Genomic DNA, 18,576 nt, shown 5'->3' on the forward strand with positions numbered 1-18,576 from the left:
TCATTACTATCTGAATAATGCAAAGAGTCTGTACTTTCTAACAGGGTCTATACTTTGAAGTCAGCATGATTTTGGACTAATTAATATATTTGAAATTCTACTTCTCTTCTAAAAAATGAGCATAAAACTACCTTTCTCAGACATTTTCATAGTAATTACACAAACTAATCTGTATAAAATACTTTGCACAGAAAAGGTAGGTAATAAAATGTCATTAGGTAATGTATTCACTCTAATACAAGTTATATTCAATCTTTCAAACAATTGTTCAGTCATTTGATACATCTATTGACTACTTAAGTGTATGCAAACAAAATTTTAGTAGCAGGGATGCAGCAGTTAAAAAATAATTTCTGCTTTCATGGAGCATATATTCCAGTTTTTTTTCTTTATATCATTTTCAATTTGCCCTTGTTTCTATTCTATTCATGATTATCTCTTATTCTTTTAATTTTTAATCTTTTAAGTTCTTGTTTGCCAAACAGAGTTGACAGTGGTTCATAGACATCATTATTAGGGGTATGTAGCACATTCTGAAGGAAAGTAGATGAAAAAAAAAAAAAAAAAACAAAGCTTGCCAGTGGGTTGAATATAGTTGCATCTTCTCTTACCGCTTATTGCGGTCTTCTCTTTATTCTCGTTTGCATTAGCAAATCTCAATAGTTCTTTATTTGTCATGGCAAGCTCAGTGAATCTTTTTTTTTTTTTTCCTGTCTGTACCTGGAACAAAGTTCATGAAATGCTTTGAAAACAATAATATTTATTTTCCTTTGCCTTATTTTCCAGTTCAGTTTGCTTTAATAATTCTTTGTTGAGAAGTCAGTCAGTTCAGTCACTCAGTCTTGTCTGACTCTTTGCGACCCCATGGACTGCAGCATGCCAGGCTTCCCTGTCCATCACCAACTCTGGGAGCTTTCTCAAACTGATGTCCATCGAGTTGGTGATGCCATACAACCATCTCATCCTCTGTCATCCCCTTCCCCTCTTGCCTTCAATCTTTCTCAACATCAGGGTCTTTTCCAATGAGTCAGTTCTTCTCATCAGGTGGCCAAAGTATTGGCACTTCAGCATAAGTCCTTCCAGTGAAAATTCAGGGCTGATTTCCTTTAGGATTGACTGGTTTGATCTCCCTGAAGTCCAAGGGACTCTCAAGAGTCTTCTCCAACACCAGAGTTCAAAAGCATCAATTCTTCAGCTCTCAGCATTCTTTACAGTCTGACTCTCACATCCATACATGACCACCGGAAAAACCATAGTTTGACTAGATGGACTTTTGCTGGCAAAGTAATGTCTCTGCTTTTTAATATGCTATCTAGGTTGGTCATATCTCTTGTTCCAAGGAGCAAGCATCTTTTAATTTCATGGCTGCAGTAAACATCTGCAGTGATTTTGGAGGTCCCCCCCCCAAATATAGAGTCTGTCACTGTTTCCATTTTTTCCCCATGCATTTGCCAGGAAGTGATGGGACTGGATGCCAATATTCAGTTTTCTGAATATTAAGTTTAAACCAACTTTTTCACTGTCCTTTTTAACTTTCATCAAGAGGTTCTTTGTTTCTTAATCATTTCTGACATGAGGGTGGTGTCATCTGCGTATCTGGGGTTATTGATATTTCTCCCAGCAATCTTGATTCCAGCTTGTTCTTCATCCAGCTCGGTATTTTGCATAGACGTTAAATAAGCTGGGTGACAATAAATAGCCTTGACGTTTTGGGTAGGACATGGAAATACTGACAGAGGTTCTCTTTCTTCAAGTTGATTAAAAAATCCCAACTTTCACTTTTAAAAGTCAATAGGCCACCCTCCAGTTTCCCAAGGAAATCTGCAGTTCCTCTTGAAACTTCAAAAATGCTGAATCTTCTGTATTAACATTTAAATTAAAATACCATCCATTCACTTAATTACTGCCAAGAGCTCTTTCCTGCAGTTATCAATATAAGTACAGGCACTTGTAGAAAGGAAATATTTCATGGTGGTATTAGATTCTGTCTTTATTAAACTTTGAAACTTCCTAACATCTGTGTTTTGAGTGCCTCATGGAATCTGAGCTACAAAATGTGAATCATATTCTGGCTTTGTACACATACATGACATAGGGATCTCAGTGGTTGCCACCTGTCATAGTGCACAGCAATACTGCAAAGGTCTGCTGGCAGAGTCATAGTTTTTTGTTTTTTGTTTTTTTTTTTTCCTCCAGTATCATTCTTTGTGTTTATCTGTACCAACCACCTGTCACTCTCCAGCTTTCACAGATAGTCAGGGTGAGCCCTTCTTCAAAATGAGTCTCCCTATGCCCTGAGAGACAGATGAAATAATGCCCTCCAGCAGATGGTCTGTGGTATATACCTCAGTTGAGTATCTAAGCGTGACAAGTAGTCAAGGATTAATGGCAGGTTTGCTAGCATTAACTTAAATAGTGACACAGATCTATACTCTAAAAGCCTTAGAAAAAAGAGATTATTTCAAGATGACAACAATGTTGGCAACTATACTCTATTTAAAATGTGTTTTGGCGATTGCATTTCATTTCATTGCAACATGTCTAAACAACTCAAATATGTGAAATGCAATTGAAAAATATTCCTGTTCCATTATAAAACATTAGTTTGCAGGATTGTACTTTTAAAAATGCTAGTTGCAATGCTTAAGGCTTTCATAAATGCTTACTCTATGAGGAACATATTAATATTAGGATGGTTTAAGATAGGTGAAAGTGAAATTGAAGTCACTCAGTCGTGTCCAACTCTTTGCGACCCCATGGACCGTAGCCCACCAAGCTCCTCCGTCCATGGGATTCTCCAGGCAAGAATACTGGAGTGGGTTGCCATTTCCTTCTCCAGGGGATCTTCCTGATCCAGGGATTGAACCCAGGTCTTCCGCATTGCAGGCAGATGCTTTAACCTCTGAGCCCATAAATGGTAAATAAATAGTTTTCAAAGGACTTTAAAAAAAAAAACAGATAAACATAGCTAAGATCTCAGGAGTATAGTGTTTGTTTTGAGAGAGTCATGAAAGTTTTTATTTTTGTTTTAATGAATGATCCATCAACTGTGCCAAAATAAATAGAAATATCAACTGCTGAATTTGTGTTATAAGGAAGGCAAAAGTTTTCCTTTACCCTCCTGGGGTTCCTGGCTGGATCTGAAAATTAAACTGACAAATACAGATTAATAGGAGAAAGGGATACAAACATGTTTAATATGTCTTATGTGACATGGGAGTCTTCACGAGGAAATGAAGACTTGAAAGAGACTGAATATTTTAATGACAGATTTGATGAAAACAGATAGTGTTGAAGAAATATGATGTGGGTCAAGGAGTATGGAGGTAAACATAGTAAACTGGGAGAAATTAGCACAGCCTGTTAGGATTCTTCTTAGCATTTTTTATTTTTAATTTTAATTTTTACTTTATTTTACTTTACAATACTGTATTGGTTTTGCCACACATCGACATGACTCCACCATGGGTGTACATGTGTTCCCAAACATGAACCCCCCTCCCTCCTCCCTCCCCATAACATCTCTCTGGGTCATCACCGTGCACCAGCCCCAAGCATGCTATATCCTGCGTCAGACATAGACTGGCGATTCGATTCTTACATGATAGTATACATGTTACAATGCCATTCTCCCAAGTCATCCCACCCTCTCCCTCTCCCTCTGAGTCCAAAAGTCCATTATACACATCTGTGTCTTTTTTGCTGTCTTGCATACAGGGTCGTCATTGCCATCTTTCTAAATTCCATATATATGTGTTAGTATACTGTATTGGTGTTTTTCTTTCTGGCTTACTTCACTCTGTATAATCGGCTCCAGTTTCATCCATCTCATCAGAACTGACTCAAATGAATTCTTTTTAATGGCTGAGTAATACTCCATTGTGTATATGTACCACAGCTTTCTTATCCATTCATCTGCTGATGGACATCTAGGTTGTTTCCATGTCCTGGCTATTATAAACAGTGCTGCGATGAACATTGGGGTACATGTGTCTCTTTCAATTCTGGTTTCCTCGGTGTGTATGCCCAGCAGTGGGATTGCTGGGTCATAAGGTAGTTCTATTTGCAATTTTTAAAGGAATCTCCACACTCTTCTCCAAAGTGGCTGTAATAAAAATATGGAATGCTTCACGAATTTGCGTGTCATCCTTGCGCAGGGGCCATGCTAATCTCTGTATCTTTCCAATTTTAGTATATGTGCTGCTGAAGCGAGTACTTCTTAGCATTTTTTTGTCTTCAGAGATAAGGACTCTGGGTATGTAAAAGGTATCTCTCAATATTAGTGGGGTTTTTTTTTCCCCTTCTTTTCCTATTAGGGTTTTATTACCAGTTTCAGGAGAGAATAGCAGTGGGGGAAGAATAGAGTGATCTTATTGCTTTTTCTATTTATCCCTATTCTTTCAGCTAGAAGTACTCAATATGCCAAGTAACTATATTTTGGGTTATAATGTCCCCATCTGTAAGAACTTTTTAATGTCTTCACTACCACCAGATAACCACTATCGAGGGATTATAACTTGACTTTTCTTTCAAAAGTCTCCCGAACCCATAATCATATTAACCTGCTGCTGCTGCTGCTAAGTCACTTTAGTCGTGTCTGACTCTGTGCGACCCCATAGATGGCAGCCCACCAGGCTCCCCCGTCCCTGTGATTCTCCAGGCAAGAACACTGGAGTGGGTTGCCACCCGAGCCTGGACCAAATTCTTGCACTGTTTCACTTCTCCTCTGGGGGAGAGGCTAAGAGTGTATTGTGTTCTGCTAATATTACCAGCAGTGTTTTTTCTTGAAGTTAGTTGACATATAAATACATTTTCAACATATATTTCACTCCAGTTAGCATTGCTGCTGCTAAGTCACTTCAGTCATGTCCGACTCTGTGTGACCGCATAGACGGCAGCCCACCAGGCTCCCCTATCCCTGCGATTCTCCAGGCAAGAACACTGGAGTGGGTTTCCATTTCCTTCTCCAATGCATGAAAGTGAAAAGTGAAACGGAAGTTGCTCAGTCGTGTCCAACTCTTCGTGACCCCATGGACCCAGGCTCCTCTGTCCATGGGATTTTCCAGGCAAGAGTACTGGAGTGGGGTGCCATCACCTTCTCCACATTAGAGCAAACTAAAAAACAATGAGCTATTAAAAATTGGTCTCCTAAACATGGTCAAGGCCTGCTGTCAGTGATGTGAACATTGTTTGGACCAGAGTTAGAATATACGATTTTTCATCACTGCCTAGCTTTCCTTCTCGTGGACATGTACTGCTATCTGGTTCCTGGGGTGCTTCAATGGCTCATGAAGAATGCCTCAGTTCTGTGTTAAATATTTCTCTGTAATGCTTGCTTTTGATTATAGAAATCAGTTGATTCTGACCAGAACTCTTCCTACATTGTTTTTGTATAAGAACACTAACTTTCCTTTGGAGAATTATCTATCACCTGTTCTTAGTCCAGTGGTTTCAGAACCTTACTCCCTAGTTCCAGAGTTGGATATATTAGTTCATTCTCTGAAAACTGTGACTAGTTGTTATCATAAACATGACCCAGGTCAGGAAAAATTAACCAATCTTAAGATTTTTACTGGAAATGCTTAGAAAGTACTTATTTTAGAAAGCTATGGGAAGAAGGACAGGAGGTAAAGGATGTCACTTTATGATGATTATCTTTGTCACCATTACTGGGAAAGCTGAGCTGGAAATTAAGCGATCATGGAAGAAGCCCAAATTTCTGACGTTTCTAGTGCTGTTTGAAGCTCATATTTTAATTTCTCTTGTTTTGAACTGCCAGTTATTTAAGTCTATAACTTCATTGCATTTTATGAACTGTTTTGATTTTGGATTCCTACACACAAAAAAGACATACTTGGTGTATCTTGACATTCATAAATTTGAACTTAGTTTCCCGCCTTCCCCTACCACTTCCATTTTGCCTGGGAAAGAGAGCTTCTAGTAACAAAGAGAGAATAGATACATGAGAATTATGCTTAGCAATCTTATGTAACTTTGCATTTTTCTGCCACCTAAATGTAACATTTAATACTAAACATCTTAAAATGTTTATGATGTTCACAGTCCTAATAACTAAACACAAAGGATGGATCACTGAATTTGGTAACTTCAAAGAAAATGATCAAAAGTGCCAGTATCATCAAAGACTGATATTAAAAACACAGGCTCGGGCAGTAGTTTGTGAATTGCATGGATGCTTCCACATTTACTTGCCAATCTGTGTTAATTTGAATAAGATATTTAGTAGTCACTTCTGCTCTTCACTTCTGCTCTTCTCATTATGCAGTAAAGTGTTAACACATTAGATGAAGCAGGAAGTGGTATGTGTGAGAAGAGATGTTCTTCACATCAACAAGGTTATTGATTGACAATAAATATATATGTATGCTTATAAAAATTATTCCTATGTTCATCTGACTTGTTTTTAAAAGAGTTTTTCAAAGAGATAGTGATAAATAGAACTTCAAAAAACTAGCAAGGTAAACTCACAGAGAAATGTGGTTAGTTATCTACTCTTAATTTTTAAAGGATATTCTGGGAAAACAGATCAAGGTATTGTTCCCTTGATACACTCTTGTATTAGAATATACCACTTCACAAATTATGATCAAGATTTTCAAAAATTTCTGAGTATGTACTCATGACATCTCCTGAAAGTAAATGCAGGCAAATTTCACTGGATTTTTTTTATCATTTTTTTAAGTAAATATAAATTATGCTCTGAAAGCGAAGTATCTATTTGTCCTGCTCACTCCTGTGCTCAGTGTGAACTGACTACCCTTTCTTGCCCTGCACACATGAGGGGGTCATGAAACAAGGAGGATATCTTTTCAAAGTGGAAGTTGAAGAGAAGACATTTATTTATTCCTATAATCCAGGGATATCTTTGCTTGGAGCATAGTGTGAAATCATTCTGGGACACAGCTACACGGAGGCATCCATATTCCAACCATATTCAAATCCAAAATGAGATAAGAGAAGGAGAGATAAAGAAAAACTAAGCATAAATCTCTTCTCTGGATTTGTCAGTGTTTTTCAAAAAGTTGGGGGCGGTTTTATGTCATAGTTGTTTACATTATTGCTTGAAAGTGAGCACATATCTTAGAATGTTCTCTATTTCTTCATTTGTAACATTAAAAAAAATATACTGCCAGGAGACATATGATGTCCTAATTATGTCCCTAGTCATGGGCACGACCTTAGTGTTTTCTATGTTAAGACAGAGAAAATGAGGTTCTATATGGTTAAGGACTTTAAATGCATACATGCAAATTGTCTCTATACTTAGAAAACAGAAATTTCAAAAGGAAGTTTGGAAATAGACATTTTTTCAAGGATTCATATATTTTATGAGAGGACTGGATATTTATTTATTTATTTATTTTTTGGATATTTATTTAATATATCAATTTTATTAAACCAATTCATATTAGTTCCCATTAAAGTATTCTTATTTTGAAAATTGTGTTCTGTTTTATTGCTAAATTAACAGCAAATTATAGAAACTCTCTTTCTGCAATCTGCACACAGGAAAACCCAGATATTCACTTGATAGGATTTGAGTGGAACTGAACACTTTTAGAAATAATTTGCTTTGAATATCCTGTATTATATTCATCATTGTAAAGAAAATAATTGTAATAGCTTTCAAATGCCTACTTAAAATCTAATTTAAGATATCAAGTGATTTTTTTCCCCCCTATTTATCTAAAAGTACTGATAAGAAGCAAGATAGATGAAGGGAGAGGGAAAGATGGATCAGGAACACAAGTAAAAGGAAAATGATAGGCAGTGAAGGACATGCCTGAGGGCACATGCCATTGAGATGAGAGAAGAGGAGAGTCAGTGGGAGATTTGAAAGTGAGAGGGCAGAGGATGCCAGACCTAAAGGAGGCAAGGATGAAAGAAAATTCAGGCACAAGTCAGGAAACTTGGGAGAATAAAATCACACAGAGAAATGATATAACTAGGAAAGCCTCAGCTGAAGAAAAGACTTAAAGAATATAATCTAATATTTACCAGATTAAAATATATACATATACACATATGTATATATACATATAGACACACACAAATGCATTACTTTATTGAAAATAAAAGTTCAAAACTCAATCCAAAAGTTAGGGTTTTTATTTGAATTTCCTTCGTAATGATATTATCCAAGATTCACTACAGTTTGAATCTACTGATTCTGTTTCCTTTATAAAGGATAAAACACCCGCAATTAAGTATAAAAGAAATGTTTGCATATTTATATGCAGATATTCAAAACTGAACAATTTGATATACACTAAGAAATTTGTGAGGAACTATAAATTACATTCAGTGGACTTTATATTATTATATAAGTTATAATTTAAATATTTCAATTCAGTACATTTATATCAAAAGCATATTCATGTTTTTATTTTTCATATATATCCTCACCAATATTCTATTCAACTAATGTTCATTAGAGCTCCTTTGATTGTTAAGAGAATGAAAATCAGCTCAAATAAGCTTAAGCAATAAAGAAGGAGCTCTTCATCCATGGCTTCTTCTAGGTACTCAAATAGATTCTTTCTTTGATGTATTTTTTCAGATGTCTCATGACTCATGCATAAATAAAACTTCAGGGGGTATTCTAATTCATCCTGTTCAGGTCTTTTGTTGTCATTGGTAATAGGCATGGTAGTGACTGCCACAAAGGAGACAAGGAAGTGGCTGCCCCCCCCCCCAAAATCAACTAAGAAAAGAATAGATGCAAGACAAGGGAAAAACAACAGATAATACATATATCTGAATTCCTGACAGCCTAGCTACATATATATATATATTTTTTTCTTTTTTTAAATTTATTTTTAATTGGAGGATAGTTGCTTTACAATGTTGTGTTACTTTCTGTTGTATAACAATATGAATCAGCTATAAATATACAAATACCACATCCCTCTAGAGACTTCTCTTCTCCCCATTCCAGCCCACTAGGTAATCACAAAGCACTGAGCTGAGCTCCCTGTGTTAGAGAGAAGCTTACCACTAGTTATATATTTTACACATTGCAGTGTATCTATCTATCTATCTATAGATATGTATCTATATGTATATAAAGATTGAAGGCAGGAGGAGAAGGGGATGACAGGATGAGATGGTTGGGTGGCATCACCAACGCAATGGACATGAGTTTGAGTAGGCTCTGGGAGTTGGTGATGTTCGGAAGCCTGGTATGCTGCAGTCAGACAGGACTGAGCAACTGAACTGAGTGTAAGTATTTCAGTACTACTCTCAATTCTAACAGACAAAATTTCAAATTGCTTCCGCCCGATCCAGACCTAATATAATAAAATTCTCCCAGCTATGACTAAAATTACCTTTGCCAGGAGGGGAACATTCAAATTTGTGGTTTACACTTCTCATTTCTCTCTCATGTTACCTAAAAGATATTCACCATTATGCTGCTTGAGAATTAAAGTCATCCTATTGAATGAAAGGTATGAAGAATCAGAAGAGAAATGAGGAAAGATTGATGTCATGTTGTTCAGTCACTAAGTTGTGTCTGACTCTTTGCAACTCCATGACCTGGAGCATGCTAGGCTTCCCTGTCCTTCACTGTTGCCCAGAGTTTGTTCAAACTCATGTTCATTGAGTTAGTGGAACCATCCAACCATCTCATCCTCTGTCGTCCCCTTCTCTTCCTGAGCTCAATCTTTCCCATCATCAGAGTCTTTTCCAATGAGTTGTCTCTTCCCATTAGGTGGCCAAAGTAATAACAATTCAGCTTCAGCATCAGTCTTTCCAATAAATCAGTTCAGTTCATTGATTTATTTTAGGATTGACTGGTTGGATCTCCTTGCAGTCCAAGGACTTTCAAGAGTCTTCCCTAGTACCTCAGTTCAAAAAAACTAATTCTTTGGTGCTCATCCTTCTTTATGGTCCAAATCTCACATCTGTACATGAATACTGGAAAAACCATATCTTTGACTATACTGACCATTGTCAGCAAGTCATGTCTCTGTTTTTTAATGCATTGTCTAGATTTGTCATAGCTTTTCTTCCAAGGAACAGGCATCTTTTAATTTCATGGCTGCAGTCACTGTCTGCAGTGATTTTGGAGACCAAGAAAATAAAATCTGTCACTGTTTCCACTTCAGTTCAGTTCAGGTCAGTCACTCAGTTGTGTCCGACTCTTTGCAGCCCAATGGACTGCAGCACACCAGGCCTGCCTGTCCATCACCAACTTCTGGAGTTTACTCAAACTCATGTCCATTGAGTCCATGATGCCATCCAACCATCTCATCCTGTTTCCCCTTCTCTTCCTGCCTTCAATCTTTCCCAGCATCAGAGTCTTTTCCAATGAGTCAACTCTTCACATGAGGTGGCTAAAGTATTGGAGTTTCAGCTTCAACATCAGTCCTTCCAATGACCACTCAGGACTGATCTCCTTTAGGATGGCCTGGTTGGATCTCCTTGCAGTCCAAGGGACTATTCCCTATCTATTTGCCATGAAGTTATGAGATCAGATGCTGTGATCTTAGTTTTTTGAATGTTGAGTTTTAAGCCAGATTTTTCAGTCTCCTCTTACACATTCATCAAGAGGCTCTTTAGCTTCTCTTCATTTTCTACCATTAGAGAGATGTCATCTGCATATCTGAGGTTGTTGATAATTCTCCCAACAATCTTGATTTCAATTTATGATTCATCAAGTCCAGCATTTCACATGTTGTACTCTGCATATAAGTTAAATAGTCAGTGTGACAATATGCAGGTTAGATGTACTCCTTTCCCAGTTTTGATTCAGTGCATTGTTCCTTGTCTGGTTCTAACTGTTGCTTGACCTGCATACTGGTTTCTCAGATAAACTTCAACAGGTTTCTCAGGAGACTATTAAGGTTGACTTGATACTCCCATCTCTTTAAGAATTTTCCAGTTTGTTGTGATCCACATAGTAAAAGGCTTTAATGTATTCAATGAAGCAGAAGTCTGTGTTTTTTTGGAATTCCCCTGCTTTTTCTATGATCTAACAGATGTTAGCAGTTTGATTTCTAATTCCCGTCTTTTCTAAATGCAGCTTATACATCTGAAAGTTCTCAGTTCCCGTTCTGTTCTGAAGCCTAGCTTGAAGGATTTTGAGCATTGCCATACTAGCATATGAAATAAGTACAATTGTGTGGTAAGTTGAACATTTTTGGTATTGCCTTTCTTTGGCATTGGAATGAAAACTGACCCTTTCCAATCCTGTGGTCATTGCTAAATTTTTCAAATCTGCTGACATATTGAGTGCAGCAATTTCATAGCATCATCTTTTAGGATTTGCTTCCTAAGGCCTACTTGACTTCATACTCTAGGATGTCTGGCTCAGATGAGTGACCATACCATCATTACTGATGGTGTCATTAAGTTATTGATGGTTATCTGGACCATTAAGACCTTCTTTGTACAGTTCTTCTGTGTATTCTTGCCACCTCTTCTGAATCTCCTCTTCTGTTATGTCCTTGTCATTTCTGTACTTTATTGTGACCATCTTTGCATGAAATGTATCCTTCATATCTCCAATTTTCTTGAAGAGTTCTTACCTCCTTACTTCTGGGTTCTGAAACTCCAATTAGAAAAGCATTTCAACTGTTAGCAAGCTTTCTTTTCCTTCTCCTACCTTAAATCTGCTCTTCTTAATATGTTCAACCTTCTCCCCTTTTACACACATCATGTTTATTCATCAATTATCAGTAAAAGAAAAAAGAAAAGATAAAGAAAAAAGAAAAAAGAAAAAGAAAAGATAAAGCCAATACTTGCCAAAGCATTCTCTGTCTTTACACAAAATAAAAGAAAGTCCAAATACTCAATACATTGAAACTCCCTTCCTCCTGTTTATAGATTTTGTTTTTTGGTAACTTAAATTTTGCAATGCAGACAATTAGTTAAACTGCTGAATATGTTCTTATATATGCATAGGAAAACTGACTGTGAAGTCTTTTGACCCATCAAAGGAAAAACTGGGATTTATAAAGACAAAAATCCAAAAAAGTTTCACATATGCAAATGTGATTTGTTTTGCAAATCATTGGTTTTGTAAATCGAGTGTGTTGTATTGGAGCTCTGTATAATTTTACTCTTCCACCAGGTCCTTTAAATTGTGTCTTTCCCACCCCCACCCCCAGCCCCCAAGATCTGTGTGAGTTCACGTATCCCTTTATGATGTAGTTTTTCTTTCTTTCTTTTTTAATACCCATAGCTTTTTCTCAGCTAATGGCACTAAAGGAATATTGGATTACAGAGCCAGACAAACACAAAAATCAGTGCTGCAATCAAGGCCTTTCTCTGTATCTACGTATTTGAAAATGACTATTGCTTGTCTCCTATTATGTACTCAACACTATGTAAGGATGTAAGGGATAGGTCCTTATAAGGAACAAGGCAGGTTTTGTTCTTACACTCATGGAGTTCACAAAACAGGAGAGAGCAAGTAACATTAATTTAGCATCCATTATTTTCTATACTAAGTGAACACTTTAAATACATTTGTTACTGTGAATAGTATCCATGATAACTCAATAAAGAAAGCACTGCATTATTCTGATGAACCAATAGACATATTTACTTCATTCTTCCTAATCTTGTGCAGTAGGTTATATTACTAACTTAACTGGCTTAAAACAAAAAAAAAATACACAGCTGGATCTTTATATACAGGACTATGTTTGTACTGAATCATAAATCATGTATGTGTTTAATATAGTGTCAGTCAGGCCTCTAATATCTTACTGTATTTGTATCTTAAGACCATGTATCTTCCTCTTCTGTTTTTTTTTTCTAAATCCATATTTCATTTTCTGAAACATGTCTGAAGTTTTAAATAATTTTACCCACCAATTATTATACTTTTCACTGAGGTATGAGTAACTAAGGGTCTTCCCTGATGGCTTAGTGGTAGAGAATCCACCTGCTAATGCAGGAGACTTGGGTTCAATTCCTGGGTTGGGAAGATCCCTTGAAGAAGGGAATGGCAACCCACTGCAGTATTCCTGACTGGGAAATGCCATGGACAGAAAAGCCTGGCAGGTACAGTCCATGAGGTTGCAAAAGAGTCAGACACACAAACAATAACAACAACAGCATAACAAATTAATGGATATAACTGGAGCTAGATGGAGCCTTAAGCATTTTAAGAGTGACATATATTAACTGAAGCAAATTTATATATATTTTTGTTTGAATAACTTGATTTATTTCACTCTTTAGACAAATGCATATAATATTGTGTTCTTATCAAAAAATTCTGCTAATCACTTTCTGTACGTGGTACCTCATGAGGAAATTCAATCAGCATTGACATTACTTTCTACATAAGGGAAACTAGAAGCATGAACATGAAAAATAATTTTACCTTAATCGACTTAAAATATTGAAGACTAGCTTTAATTTGGAAAGAACATACATATATGAACTGACAGTGATTTTTTTTTCCTGGCATATTTATCATCCAATCATTGACTTCCCTGGTGGCTCAGATGGTAAAGAATCTGCCTGCAATGTGGGAGACCTAGGTTCGATCCCTGGGTAAGGAAGATTCCCTGGAGAAAAGGAATGTCAACCCATTCCAATATTCTTGTCTAGAGAATCCTATGGACAGAGGACCCTGTCAAGCTACAATCCATGGGGTCACAAAGAGTCAGACATGACTGAGCAACTAACACAGACACATATACAAACATACACACACACACACACACACACACACACAAACAGCACACTATAATTGGTTAATTTCATTAATGTTTTTGTTTCTTTAAAGAATTTTGAAAAGATCTGAAATATCCATATGGATTACTATCTTTGAATTGAAATCTAAATTAATCAAATCTGCTAAATATAGCTGCTTAAAATTTGATGTTGATAATAATTAAATGATATACTATATATAAATATCAAGATTTCTTATTTTAATTTTTTCTAGTGTATATCTATCTCTATATTATCAAGCAAAAATTAAAATACAGCTATTCTAAATTTTAATAATTTGATGTTCATCATATTAATGGGGAATATTATTTTAGTTTATCAATATTTAATAATAACTTAATTTTGATTAAATCATTAGCATTTAAGACTGAATTAATTTTGAGCATCCTTGGCTCAGATTATATTTAGTTTGATGTGATATTATATATATTTAATTTAAACTGTAAGCCATGAGAATAAAATACATCCATTATTTGCCAAACAATATTTACTAAGAATTACACTAATACATCCTTGGCTCATCGTTTGTTGATTGTACTATCTCAGTTCACTAGAATATCACCCTTAAACCAGATTTTTAAAAGTTTATAAAGAACTAGAAATTTATGAAAATTTTAACCTGAAGAATTTAATCCAAAGAGTCTATCTTAATGAAGTTTGATGACCAGTCTTGTCTAAAACCACTATAAATTACTCTATCTGCCACTTTGATTGTCTGTGAAGATCCACATAATAAAGTTCAAGTACAACAATTTAGGGAAGTGAGCCAATACTCCTTAGTGCCGAGGTCACCTTTCTATCCTTAGCGAAAAAGAGAGTATTTTATCTTCTGAGTCTGTAGAGTATTAGTTTATTGTTTCTTGCTTTTCAGAGAGCTTTTACATACTTTACAACATTTAATCCTTAAAATAGCTCAGTAGGAAAGAAAGACAAACATTGTTCTTAAATCGTGGTTAAAAAAGTAATCTGAAGGCACAGAGATTAAGTGACTTGCTAAAATCAAATAAGTAGCTAGAATAATAATGCAACTCAAGTAATATTTGAATACATGCTTCCGTTTTTTAAATTTACACCAACAAACATCCTCTGGCGTTAGATGTATCTGTGTAATGTGTAATCTGTATATTTAATAGATATGGATACAATATTTATATGTGAGTCACCAACCCCTTAGTATCAGGATCTCTACTGTTAATATTAGTCAGAATATGACTGTTGAATTAAAAACAGGGAATTATAAGTGTATTTATATGATGGATTTTTAAAGATACCTCTTTTTTTCTCTATTCAGGTATCTCTGTTGCTAATTTATTTGAATACAAATGGTGGGCTTATTTTAATATAAATCACTGAGTTTCACACTGTTCCTTATGTTCAGACTATGCACCCTCCTTTACGTGTATCAACTGTGTACACCATTGATTACAAGGGATGATAGGCAGGAGAATCTGAATGAATGCAAGTCCCTCCTGACTGCTGATAGGTAAGCAGGACCACACTTTTCTGTCAGTTAGCTACATAACATTTCATTGTTTACAAATCCTAAAGATACATTGGCATTAATTTTTAGAAGCATAGAAAACACTTCTACTATATTCTTTTTAGGTTAAAGAATTAGGTTATTCTTTTTAGTAGAATTGGCCAGTTCCATGTATTCATTCAGGGATTTATATACCCCATAAAAAAATGCAAAACAAATTTGCATGACACATAAAAAAGACTGTTTTATTCTTCGAAGTATTTAAAATGGCCTTAGCTATATTCACCTTCTGCAATTTTTGCTAGTGCTTATACATACTCCTGGCAATACAGATGTAGCTTGCAAAGCAAGTTAGAAATAAGAGAAAAGTTCTTTAATTTCCACCTTGATGAAAGTGAAAGAGGAAAGTAAAAAAGTTGGCTTAAAGCTCAACATTCAGAAAACGAAGATCATGGCATCTGGTCCCATCACTTCATGGCAAATAGATGGGGAAACAGTGGAAACAGTGTCAGACTTTATTTTTCTGGGCTCCAAAATCACTGCAGATGGTGACTGCAGCCATGAAATTAAAAGATGCTTACTCCTTGGAAGGAAAGTTATGACCAATCTAGATAGCATATTCAAAAACAGAGACATTACTTTGCCAACAAAGGTCTGTCTAGTCAAGGCTATGGTTTTTCCTGTGGTCATGTATGGATGTGAGAGTTGGAGTGTGCAGAAAGCTGAGCACAGAAGAATTGATGCTTTTGAACTGTGATATTGGAGAAGACTTTTGAGAGTCCCTTGGACTGCAAGGAGATTCAACCAGCCCATCCTAACAGAGATCAGCCCTGGGTGTTCATTGGAAGGACTGATGTCGAAGTTGAAACTCCAATATTTTGGTCACCTCATGCGAAGAGTTGACTCATTGGATAAGACCCTGCTGTTGGAAGGGATAGGGGGCAGGAGAAGGGGACAACAGAGGATGAGATGGCTGGATGGCAGCACTGACTCGATGAACATGAGTTTGGGCAAACTCCTGGAGCTGATGATGGACAGGGAGGCCTGGTGTACTGAGATTCATGGGGTTGCAAAGAGTCAGATATGACTGAGTGACTGAACTGAACTGAACTAGATAAAATATTTTGAATAATAGTTTCAATATAAAACAAGCCTTTTCTGGCCATTTTATTAATTAGAGATTGAATGAGGCTCCTGAGAATCACTGACACTAGATTTTTTTTAAAGCAGTACTAACTATAAACATGATATCCTTTTTAAAACATTGGGAAAGACTTTTAACCAAAAAGTTTTGTATATAACTGAATGTTACCACTTTTTAAAAGCTTTACTTATGCTTCATTTGCTATTATTTTCTCCCATTCAGAAGGCTGTCTTTTCACCTTGCTTATATTTTGCTTTGCTTTGCAGAAGCTTTTAATTTTAATTAGATCCCATTTGTTTATTTTTGCTTTTATTTCCAGAATTCTGGGAGGTGGATCATAGAGGATCCTGCTGTGATTTATGTCTGAGAGTGTTTTGCCCATGTTCTCCTCTAGGAGTTTTATAGTTTCTGGTCTTACATTTAGATCTTTAATCCATTTTGAGTTTATTTTTGTGTACGGTGTTAGAAAGTGATCTAGTTTCATTCTTTTACAAATGGTTGACCAGTTTTCCCAGTACCACTTGTTAAAGAGATTGTCTTTTCTCCATTGTATATTCTTGCCTTCTTTGTCAAAGATAAGGTGTCCATATGTGTGTGGATTTATCTCTGGGCTTTCTATTTTGTTCCATTGATCTATATGTCTGTCTTTGTGCCAGTACCATACTGTTTTGATGACTGTGGCTTTGTAGTAGAGCCTGAAGTCAGGCAAGTTGATTCCTCCAGTTCCATTCTTATTTCTCAAGATTGCTTTGGCAATTTGAGGTTTTTTGTATTTCCATACAAATCTTGAAATTATTTGTTCTAGTTCTGTGAAAAATATGGCTGGTAGCTTGATAGGGATTGCATTGAATTTATAAATTGCTTTGGGTAGTATACTCATGTTCACTATATTGATTCTTCTGATCCATGAACATGGTATATTTCTCCATCTATTAGTGTCCTCTTTGATTTCTTTCATCAGTGTTTTATAGTTTTCTATATATAGGTCTTTAGTTTCTTTAGGTAGATATATTCCTAAGTATTTTATTCTTTTCGTTGCAATGGTGAATGGAATTTTTTCCTTAATTTCTCTTTCTACTTTCTCATTATTAGTGTATAGGAATGCAAGGGATTTCTGTGTGTTGATTTTATATCCTGCAACTTTGCTATCTTCATCTGACAAACAACTAATCTCAAAAATATACAAGCAACTTCTGCAGCTCAATTCCAGAAAAATAAACGACCCAATCAAAAAATGGGCCAAAGAACTAAATAGACGTTTCTCCAAAGAAGACATACGGATGGCTAACAAACACATGAAAAGATGCTCAACATCACTCATGATTAGAGAAATGCAAATCAAGACCACAATGAGGTACCACTTCACACCAGTCAGAATGGCTGCGATCCAAAAATCTGCAAGCAATAAATGCTGGAGAGGGTGTGGAGAAAAGGGAGCCCTCCTACACTGTTGGTGGGAATGCAAACTAGTACAGCCACTATGGAGAACAGTGTGGAGATGCCTTAAAAATATTGCAAATAGAACTACCTTATGACCCAGCAATCCCACTGCTGGGCATACACACCAAGGAAACCAGAATTGAAAGAGACACATGTACCCCAATGTTCATCGCAGCACTGTTTATAATAGCCAGGACATGGAAACAACCTAGATGTCCATCAGCAGATTAATGGATAAGAAAGCTGTGGTACATATACACAATGGAATATTACTCAGCTGTTAAAAAGAATTCATTTGAATCAGTTCTGATGAGATGTATGAAACTGGAGCCGATTATACAGAGTGAAGTAAGCCAGAAAGAAAAACACCAAAATAGTATACTAACACATATATATGGAATTTAGAAAGATGGCATTGATGACCCTGTATGCAAGACAGGAAAAAAGACACAGATGTGTATAACGGACTTTTGGACTCAGAGGGAGAGGGAGAGGGTGGTATGATTTGGGAGAATAGCATTGAAACATGTATACTATCATGTAAGAATCGAATCGCCAGTCTATGTCTGACGCAGGATACAGCATGCTTAGGGCTGGTGCATGGGGATGACCCAGAGAGATGTTATGGGGAGGGAGGTGGGAGGGGGGTTCATGTTTGGGAACGCATGTAAGAATTAAAGATTTTAAAACTAAAAAAATTAAAAAGTAAATTAAAAAAAAAAAGATTATGGGAAGGGGGGGTGGAACTGGATGAAGGTGGTCAGAATGTACAGGCTTCTAGGTACAAGATAAACAA

The 18,576-nt window shown here is 36.2% G+C and overlaps 1 protein-coding gene and 1 non-coding gene across 6 annotated transcripts in view; one reads left to right on the plus strand and one right to left on the minus strand.

Moving 5' to 3' along the window:
• PCDH15 (protocadherin related 15) overlaps positions 1 to 18,576 on the plus strand; it is a 1,084,160-nt gene that overhangs the window by 55,843 nt on the left and 1,009,741 nt on the right. The window lies entirely within an intron of this gene.
• On the minus strand, positions 4,113 to 4,216 carry LOC138428001 (U6 spliceosomal RNA). Its single transcript, XR_011252245.1, has one exon. It is a non-coding gene; the product is annotated as a U6 spliceosomal RNA (small nuclear RNA).

Source organism: Ovis canadensis, chromosome 22 (assembly GCF_042477335.2).
Source record: "Ovis canadensis isolate MfBH-ARS-UI-01 breed Bighorn chromosome 22, ARS-UI_OviCan_v2, whole genome shotgun sequence".
Classification (NCBI taxonomy): Eukaryota; Metazoa; Chordata; class Mammalia; order Artiodactyla; family Bovidae; genus Ovis; species Ovis canadensis.